Genomic DNA, 11,057 nt, shown 5'->3' on the forward strand with positions numbered 1-11,057 from the left:
AGAAGAAGAAAGAAGAAAGAAGAGTTTTGAGACTAGAGGTAGAGATGAGAAGACCAAAGAAGAAGAAGAAGAAGAAGAAGAAGAAAAAGAAGAGAAAAGAAGAGAAAAGGGAGGTTTACTTTCTCTACCTAATAATATAAACAGTAAAGGGCGATGGCTGAGAAACTCTAATCTCGTTTCGCCCTGCTCTTTATATCCCTCGTGCGGCTGCGGCTGTTGATCTCCTGTTATTATTCCCTTCCAGCAAATGATCAAGCCAAGGCAACCATCGACGCACCACTTGTCAACACCTGTTTCGTGTTCTTCTTGTCTAAAGTGTATACATATATGCCTGCCAAATCTGCAGTCGGGAGGGAGGAGAGGAAGTGAAAGGAAGCCCTCTTTTTTTGTGTTTTGGGGGGGGATTTGCAGATCTCTCTCTCTCTCTCTCTCTCTCTCTCTCTCGTAAGCTATAATATCTTCTTGTGTGGTCTGTTTTCTAGGTCATTTGCCTCTCTCAAAAGACAGACAGTTAATCTCTCTCTCTCTCTCTCTCTCTAATATATATATATATATATATATATATATAGATGCGTATATACTCATCACAGCCAAAAGCAACGCAATCATCACACGTCTATCATCATCATCTGTGTGTGTGTGTGTGTTTGTGTACCAGGGTCCAGAGTAGATTGCATGGCACCATTAATACATACATACTTTAATTATACATATATATTCCAAATTTCATTCCGTAGTAGGTACATTTGTTTAGATAGATAGGCAGCCTAGGTTTTCCTATCCTGAGTTGGGGTTGTTTTGTCTCTTTTGAGAGAATGAAATTCTTCTTTCCGACAAATGCCAAACCTTGGTTTCCTATCATTTTCTTTAATGTTCGTCTTGTCTTGTCTTGTCTTGTCTTGCCTTTACGATTCATCTACATACTGGAGTCTTGCACAATATCCTCACATGGATTAGTTAAACCTTCTTCTTTTTTAACTCTCTTGAAATATTGACCGGAGATGGATAGAATAATATAACCCACAGTGGTTGACGCGCACATAATTCTAAATAATCAATTTTGTGAATTGATACAATTTGTGTTGTGTGCTTGCATCCAGACTCAAGGTGGCGATAATGACATATTAATCATCTCCACACCACAACGGTCCAACTATCATGCAAATGCACTCTCCCTATCTTTTTGTGTAGGTGGGCCCATTCTAAAATATATAAGAAGAAAAAGTGAAAAAGGGAATCGAATATATAATATTGACCCATGGGACTTTGTGTCTCTGAGATATATATATATTTGCCACCACTAAAAAAAATAAAAATCTTTTTGGCTATTTTGGCTATTTTCGTGCTCAGAATATCATCATTGTGGTGGATAAGCATAGCGACAATAGAAAAGTCACTTTCAAGTGCTACTATGGGGGAAAATATCACACCCCTCTAGGCTTGATTGACGATACTCGCAAAAGACAAACGGGGACTCGTCTAATGGACTGCCCATTCTTCGTTAGAGCAAACTTATCGAAGAAAACGGGATAGTGGACTATTAAACAGACAATAAATAAGATCTGAACATGTATCGTTTGGTAAAAGAAGATAGATTTCCTGTATTTATCGAATGCAACAATAGGTTTCTTGTGTTTATTGAATGCAATTATATAGGTTTCTTGTGTTTGTTGAATACAATAAGTGATGGTATGTTAAAGACATAAATTTCTTGGCTGGAGCTCAAGATTATAAAAAATGGAATCAAAAGGCAATTATCTAGTAGCTAGCTATCTAAAAAAAACTTCTATGTATTGGTTGCTCTCTATATATCTAGAACGTTGACAATGATGTCCCTGTCATGTATAGCGTTGTTGAAAGATATTATATAGTTTGACAAAACAAGTGGCCTCCTATCTTTTTTCTTTTTTGGGTACTATATCCCCCATAAGGATGCCCACACACATATTGTCAAACCTTGTGTATATGGACGAATATTCATCATGCTTTCTTATATCGAAATCTGGCGAGAAATATGCGGAATAATCTCCGGCCACAACCGAAGTGTAGATCAGTTGATGACAATCAAACACAGAGGAAATGGGAATGGAGGTAAGTACACAAACAGAAAAGAGAATACACAGGATGTTAGCGTGGAAAACCATGAGAGGGAAAAACCACGGGAGTCCACAGACTCCAAACTATCACTATGTCAAGGATTACAACAGGGAGCACGGAGGCAACGACCTCTTGCTCACAATCTTCACCTGGCGGCGATTACAACAGAGACATGCTCTGTATCGCTCTCTCTCTCTCTCTCTCTCCCTCTCTCTCTCTCTCTCTACAGTCGTTACACCAATCACGCTATACAAAGGTAATAACAACAACTATAATCATCGTCACACTATTTGCCCTAGGTTACATTTATACTAATATGACATTAGGACTATTTACAGATATAGCCCCGATGGGCTCTCAGAAACATATCTACATATATGTCCCTTCATCCGGTGAGAGGTTCTCATCGGGCTTGCAACATTCGGTTCTCACCGGGTCTTCCTTGCCGGGTACTCGTCATCTGGTTCTCACCGGGTCTTCCTATGTCGGGCCTTCGTATCCCATCTGGAGGGACCGAGATCCTAACAAACTCCCCCTTCACTCCGGCATGGGATGATATGCATCTCCAGCATCTGTCTTGCCGAAACCATTCGGTTCTCACCGGGTCTTCCTTGCCAGGTACTCGTCATCTGGTTCTCACCGGGTCTTCCTATGTCGGGCCTTCGTATCCCATCCGGAGGGACCGAGATCCTAACAAACTCCCCCTTCACTCCGACATGGGATGATATGCATCCCCAGCATCTGTCTTGCCGAAACCAAGTCTTTCATTGAGAAGGTCCGGTTCAGGGCCTTCTTCAGCATCCGTATCTTGACTTGGTCTCATCCGACGATCAACATGTCGTCCACGTACAAGAGGAGTATCAGGAAGTCTCCACCTTCAAACTTCTTCACAAATACGCAGTGATCGACCTGCGTCTTGTGATGCCCTTGATCGGTCATGAAGGAGTCGAACTTCCGGTACCATTGCCGGGGAGCCTGCTTCAACCCGTACGGGCTCTTTTTTAACCGACAAACCAGGTGCTCCTTCCCTTTCTTCACAAATCTCTCCGGTTGCTGCATGTAGATCTCCTCTTCGAGGTCGCGGTGGAGGAACGTTGTCTTCTCGTCTAACTGCTCTACCTCGAGGTCCATGCTTCCCGTTATGCTCAACACCGTCCGGATGGAAGTCATCTTTACTACTGGGGCAAAAATCTCGTTGAAGTCCATGCCCTTCTTCTGCTGGAACCCCTTCACCACGATCCTGTCTTTGTACCTTCGAGGGTTGTCGGCATCTCCCGGTTTCAACTTGTACTCCCACTTGCTTCGGAGTGCCCTCTTTCCTTTCGGCAACTCCACCAATTCATACGTGTGGTTCTCATGCAAGGAATCCATCTCGTCCTGCATGGCACTTAACCACTTGCGGCTATGGGTGTCGTCCTTCGCCTCTTCGAAGCTTTCCAGCCCCCCCTCATCGGTTAGCAGCACATGCTCTACATCCGGAAATCTCCCGGGGGGCCTTCTCTCTCTGAGAGGATATCTCCGTCTTTGGCTTTCGGCAACCAGCTCCTCTATTTGTTCTTCATCCAAATCCGGTTCGGGTTCTTGGCCGGTTCCGGTTTCAACTTCCTCTACTTCTTCTTCTGCCGGTTCGGTATCCTCACCGTAACCGGCTATTTCCTCGAGTGTCAACCGGCTCTTAGCCGGGTGGGTCCGAATCTCATCAGAGTTCATTATCTTCTTCTCCGACTCCCAGTTGGCAAGAGTCTTGTCCTCCATGAAGATAATATCTCGGCTCCGGAAAACCTTCTTGTCAACCAGATCCCACACTCGGTAGCCGAACTCATCATCGCCGTATCCAAGGAATATGCATGGCCGAGTCTTTGGATCCAACTTTCCTCTCCGGTCCTTAGCGACATGCACATACGCGAGACACCCGAACACCTTCAAATGCCGGTAGGACACTTCCTTATCGGTCCACACCTTTTGCGGCGTGTCTCCATCCAAGGGAATTGAGGGTGATCTGTTTGTCACATACGTCGCTATCGACAGCGCCTCAACCCAAAACGTCTTGGGTAGTTTAGCATGTGCTAGCATACTCCGGACCCTCTCCATTATGGTCTGGTTCATCCTCTTGGCTAGCCCATTTAGTTCTGGCGTCTTCGGCACGGTAAATTCAAGCCGGATTCCCTTCGAGTGGTAGTACTCATCGAACTACCCCCAATATTCCCCTCCGTTATCTGCTCGAACCGCTTTCAGCTTCCGTCCGGTTTTTCTTTCCACTCTTGCGTGGAGCTCCTTGAAGACGGATAACACATGATCCTTCGTCTTCAATGGTGTGGCCCACAGCCTCCTCCTGTGGTCATCTATGAACGTCACGAAGTACTGCGCTCCGGCATGGGACTTCGTGTCCACTTGACACACATCGGTATGCACCAACTCCAATGGTGCATTACGTCTCATCGGTGGCCTTGATTGGAAGGAGGTCCGGTTTTGCTTACCGGCTAGGCAGTCGGTGCACCTCTCAAGATGCACGTTCTTCACCGGAATGAGGTTGTCATCGGCAAGCCTCTTCATCCCCTTCACGCTCATGTGCCACAATCTCTTGTGCAACAACTCACCGGCAGTGTCGGAAGCAACGTTCTCTTCTTCTGGGCATAACCGGGCATTCATCAGGTACAACGTGGTGAACTTCCGAGCCCGAGCCAATATCAGGCTCCCTAAACCTCCAGAACGTGTCGGACATCCTTCAACAGTAGTGATTACCGGTTGTGTAGGATGAGAAGCATTTCCGGTCCGGGGTAAGGTGGAACGACGCTCCGGAATCGACAACCCATGTTATCTCGTCGCCGGCAACGTTCAACTCACTCTCCTCGGTGACGAGCATCAACTCTTCTTCACTTGCCGCGATTGCCGTCATTTCCTTCCGGTCCGGCCCCCCCCGGTCTTTACCGTTCCGGTCTGGTGTCCGCTTCGAATCGGTATCGTCGGTTTCCTTGTCTTTTCGGAAGTGCCGACAGTTCTTCTGGAAGTGCCCTGGCTTGCCTTTTCCCGGTTCTGGGGACTACGGTTCCTTTGTCTTCCGCATTCCGATTCGGTAAGGAGCGCTTTGGAGTCGGAGCTTGTATCCTTGTCTTTCCGACGCGCCTCCTCATCTAGCAAGCTCAACTTCATTCTTGCTAGGGATAACCGTTTCCCTTCCGGCTCGGCGTTGCCCAAAGTGACAACCAACATCTCCCAGCTATCTAGGAGGGAACCGAGAAGGAGTAGTGCTAGTACCTCATCGGCGAGAGGTACTTCCAATGATGTTGCCTGGTGGATCAGCCCCTGGAAGGCATTCATGTGCTCCGCCATGCTGGAGCCATCTTGGTACCGGAGTCTTACTAGCTTCCGAAATACCGAAACTTGATTCACAACATTTTTGTTCTGAAACATAATACCGATCTTCTCCCAGAGCTCATGAGCCTTGCTCTCTTCATTGAAGTTGTTGTATAGACTCATGTCGATAAAGCACCGTATGTACGCCGTTGTCTTCATGTGCATCACCTCCCATATCGTGGCATCGATTTTGTCCGGTCTCTTGTGCCCGAACTGAACCGGCAACCAAAGATCTTTAACCACGAGCATGTCCCTCATCTTCGACTTCCACACTAAGTAGTTGGAGCCGGTGAGCTTGAACATGCCTCCCAACGAATCGTCCATTTTTCTGTGTCGTTTCGCTTTGATACCAGTTTGACGAGAAATATGCGAAATAATCTCTAGCCACAACCGAAGCGTAGATCACTTGATGACAATCAAACACAGAGGCAATCGGATTGGAGGTAAGTACACAAACAAAAAGAGAATACACAAGATGTTAGCGTGGAAAACCCTGAGAGGGATAAACCACAGGAGTCCATAAACTCCAAACTATCACTATGTCAAGGAGTACAACAGGGACAACAGAAGCAACGACCCGATGCAAGTTCAACTCCTGGGGTCCCCTTACTGTCCTCATCTTCGTTTGAGCTTGATGAGTCGAAGTCTGACATTTTAGTCGTCTTCTTTTTTGTTTGCCTTGATTGTAATTTAGATGCCCTTTTCGGGGCCTTTACTGGGGAGGGCAATGGCTCCCTTAGAGTTACATAGCCTTGTATATAAGGCCTCAAGGTAACAATAAGGTTTTGTGAGCTTTCTAGATCTTTTTTAAATGCTTCTGGCCCACAAGATTCCTTTATTAGAAGATCTTCAAAAGGGAACACTTTACGTACCCCCTTAGAGCACTCTATCATTACAACTAAGTTGGCCGACTCTGAATCTTCGTAGTCAAATCGTAGAATATGGCCATACATAAATGCGGTTTCATTTTCAAGCTACCCCTCTCCCTTCTTCTTTGTTGTATACAACATAACTTTTTTCTTTGAGTCGACGTATTGCATGCACCATTCCTTGTCTGTTAGATCATGGTCAGCAAGGTCTTCACCACCAGTAGCTGCTAATAGCTTTTTTTGGCTGACCTCATTGGGTGGTTGAGATTTTGTCTCCTCGTTGAAGAGAAGCTTTTTTCCTCTCTTCATGTTCTTGAGAGGTATTAGGGTCTGTGTTTCAATTGGAGAGCCCTGTATGCGGAGCTTTATCTTCTTCACAGGTCGGTCTGACAAGTTCTCAAACGACCTATTTAAGAAAGGACATGTGAAATCATAAGTTAGGTGCAGTGATTCATCAAGTTTTAATGTGTTGGGGCCAACCTTTCCCCCCTATTCTATACATTCAATTGGACAATACTGGTAGAAAGGACAGTTGAAAAGTGACTTGGTACCGGAATAAAAGCGGTTATGGCTCCAAGCCTTAGAAGAAAAAAGAAAGCATATTGAAGCCGCCAAGAAATATGCCGCACAACAAGACACATCATGATGGGATGTATTTTATAGTCATCAAAAAGGAATTATAGACAATTGTGTATTTGGTGATAATTGGAATTTGGAAACACCATCCACATGGTCACTACAACATGATCTTGAAAATAAAACTCCGAAGCAACCAGCAAATGTGATTAAAGACAATTTGGTCCATCCACAACAAAGAAACATATATGTGGGACTAAGGATGACATTCTCCGTAAAGGAGTGATCATGAATGTATTTTTGGCTATTAAGTGTAACTACATTCCGCTTGTAACAAATCAAGTAATATAAAAGGATGTGTTTTGAATTCTTATGATTTCTAAAAAAATCATTTCTTATAAAATAACATTGGTTGTAAAGTTTGTGATGTAAATTGAGAATGTAACTTTTTGAAATTACTCTTTTTTTAGTTACCTCTAAATCACCAAAATAGTCGATTTTTAACCTTTTTCATAGTATGTTTGAACATGTATAATACTGGGATCAATGTGTTTTGTAAAATCATTGAAAAAGCCCTAAAATCAACCAAAATTTTCCTTATCCTTCCATTTATGTGCGATCCTTCCACTTGTGAACGCAAACGTGTTCTTAGTGCATTTGATAACAATGTATCTAGATATCTTGGTCGTGTAATAAAACTTTACTTAGAGAACTGCAAGAAGTGTTCCTTATAGTACCAAATTTTAGATGGGAGTGGCTCTCACAGGGTGATCCATTTATATCCCGTGTAAATTTTCCATATTTCTTGGCGTATCACTTTATTACGATTTTCATGAGAGAGAGTTTGATCATTCCCATGGTTGTACTTAAGGGGGGTTAGGTTATTAATATTTATGCCGTTTGCAATTAACCAACTCACCACTGTGTTATACCAAGACCTAGTGTCTCCAGACGCATGTAGGGATCGGGATGCCTCAAAGACTCGACGGGATATCCTATTTTGTGGTTGGCTCCGTATTCGATGAATAAAAACTACCACTTGAAAGAGTGCTTCTATTAACATCGGGGGTAGACTGAACTCTGCTCTAATAATGTCATGTGGTACTGTCGATTTGCTTCGTAGTTGACGTGATAACATCGTCACCAAAGGTCTCTCTAATTGCGTCCACATGAAAGATGGTAGACCCGGAGCCCATACTGTTGATGCATACATGAGGGAAGGGGTCACTAATGTGTCGAAGAGCTATCCCTTGGTCCGTGGCTCTTGAAAGTATGCCTGGTGGCATTGTATCTCTAAAAGTGAGAGGGATGCATACCCTCTCGTTAGCCTATCTTTAGTTGCCTGGGTCATCGAGACATTACCTGAACGAGCACCAAAAGTGACTCCCAAGTATACATATGATCCAACTACCTCAACTATTTTATGAGAGAGGGTTAGGTGACATTTACTCCTAACTCGGGACAATATATGAAAGATAAGGACTTTAGTTTTCGCTAGATTCACTACCAATCCTCGTTGTGTACAAAAGTCATCTAGGGCATTAAGATGCTTTTGCAGGTCGTGTTCTATCTCCGAGAGCAAGACAATGTCGTCTGCATAAAGTAAGAGGCTAAATTGGTTTTCCCCAATACCTACTCCCTTCCCTCCCTTACGAGCAATAAATTCCGTGATCTCATTAATGTAGATCCCAAATCTATCTAAAGTGTATACATATATGCCTGCCAAATCTGCAGTCGGGAGGGAGGAGGGGAAGTGGAAGGAGGCCCTCTTTTTTTGTGTTTGGGGGAGGGGGGGGGGGTTGCAAATCTCTCTCTCTCTCTCTCTCTCTCTCTCGCTCTAAAGCTATAATATCTTCTTGTGTGGTCTGTTTTCTAGGTCATTTGCCTATCCCAAAAGACAGTTAATCTCTCTCTCTCTCTCTCTCTCTCTCTCTCTCTCTCTCTCTCTCTCTAATATATATATAGATGCGTATATACTCATCACAACCAAAAGCAACGCAATCATCACACGTCTATCATCATCATCTCTGTGTGTGTGTGTGTGTGTGTTTGTGTACCAAGGTCTAGAGTAGATTGCATGGCACCATTAATACATACATACTTTAATTATACATATATATTCCAAATTTCATTCCGTAGTAGGTACATTTCTTTAGATAGATAGGAAGCCTAGGTTTTGTTATCCTGAGTTGGGGTTGTTTTGTCTCTTTTGAGAGAAAGAAATTCCTCTTTCCAACAAATGCCAAACCTTGGTTTCCTATCATTTTCTTTAAGGTTGGTCTTGTCTTGTCTTGTCTTTACCATTCATCTACATACTTGAGTCTTGCACAATATCCTCACGTGGATTAATTAAACCTTCTTCTCTTTTAACTCGCTTGAAAAATTGACCGGAGATGGATAGAATAATATAACCCACAATGGTTGACGCGCACATAATTCTAAATAATCAATTTTGTGAATTGATACAATTTGTTGTGTGCTTGCATCTAGACTCAAGGTGGCGATAATGACATATTAATCATCTCCACAGCACAATGGTCCAACTATCATGCAAATGCACTCTCCCCATCTTTTTGTGTAGGTGGGCCAATATATAAGAAGAAAAAGTGAAAAAGGGACTCGAATATATATTATTGACCCATGGGACTTTGTGTCTCTAAGATATATATACATATACATACATATATATATATATATATATATATATATATATATATAGGAATGTGTTATTTTCCACCACTAAAAAAAATAAAAATCTTTTTTGCTATTGTGGCTAAACCACCACCACACCCCCCCCCCCCCCCCCCCCTCCCAAAAAAAAAAAATCCTTGATAGTTCTCCCGCCATTTTGGCCACCCCAAACCCATTTTCGATTATCGATAGAACCTTCACTGAGAGAGGGGGGCTCTTATCAGTTTTATCAAAGACCATTTTCGTGCTCAGAATATCATCATTGTGGTGGATAAGCATAGCGAAAATAGAAAAGTCACTTTCAAGTGCTACTATGGGGGAAAATATCACACCCCTCTAGGATTGACTGACGATACTCGCAAAAGACAAACGGGGACTCGTCTAATGGACTGCCCATTCTTCGTTAGAGCAAACTTCTCAAAGAAAACGGGACAGTGGACTATTAAAAAGGCAGCTATTGCGCACAACCATCCTATTTTTGACAATCTCGGTGGTATATCAACGGCTCGTAGACTAACTGAAACATGAAAAGGCCATTGTTCGAGACTTGTCAAATGTTGGAACTGGTGCGTCTTCAACTCTGGCCTACTTGAGAGAAAAAACCGGAAATCAATGGACCACCAGAAAAGAAATCTACAATGAAAAAGTGGTTGCAAGAGCCGAGTTTCTTGACGGGCGCTCGCCAATTCAAGTGTTGTCATTGAGATCTCCACTGGCGACTTTATCTTCAATTTCAAGGTGAACTCGAACGGCTCAATCAGTGGCCTTTTCTTTTGTCATCAGAAGTCGGCAGATCTTGCCAAACGGTTCAATGTGGTATTTGTCATGGAATCTAATAGAATCTAGTCACATGGAAACTTATGGAAATGGAGAAAATAACATGAAACTAATGACGGAAACTTCAATTGCTCGATAGAGACAATAAATAAGATTTGAACATGTATTGTTTGGTAAAAGGAGATAGATTTTCTGTATTTATCAAATGCAACAATAGGTTTCTTGTGTTTATTGAATGCAATTATAGGTTTCTTGTGTTTATTGAATACAATAAATGATGGTATGTTAAAGACATAAATTTCTTGGCTGGAGCTCAAGATTATAAAAAATGGAATCAAAAGGCAATTATCTAGTAGCTAGCTATCTAAAAACAACTTCTATGTATTTGTTGCTCTCTATATATCTCGAACGTTGACAATGATGTCCCTGTCATGTATAGCGTTGAAAGATATTATATAGTTTGACAAAACAAGTGGCCTCCTATTTCTTCGTCAATATACACAAGGTTTGACAATATGTGTGTGGGCCTCCTTGTGGGGGATATGGTACCCAAAAAAGAAAAAAGACTTTCCACTCATTTCAATAACGACTTTCTTTATTTGTCATGTTCTTTCTTTCTTATAAGTATGCAAAACAAATGGCGCATATCTTAAGGCAACTTTAAAAATCAGGTTAGGAAATTGCATCACTTTC

General features: G+C 42.7%; 1 pseudogene; it reads right to left on the reverse strand.

Annotated features, from left to right (window-relative positions):
- Positions 1 to 7,596: 7,596 nt before the first annotated feature.
- Positions 7,597 to 9,866, reverse strand: LOC147848928 (uncharacterized; annotated as a pseudogene).
- Between the last annotated feature and the right edge of the window lie 1,191 nt (positions 9,867 to 11,057).

Source organism: Azolla caroliniana, unplaced genomic scaffold (assembly GCF_043228905.1).
Source record: "Azolla caroliniana isolate FFs.n. ecotype wild unplaced genomic scaffold, voAzoCaro1.0.p SCAF_173, whole genome shotgun sequence".
NCBI lineage: Eukaryota > Viridiplantae > Streptophyta > Polypodiopsida > Salviniales > Salviniaceae > Azolla > Azolla caroliniana.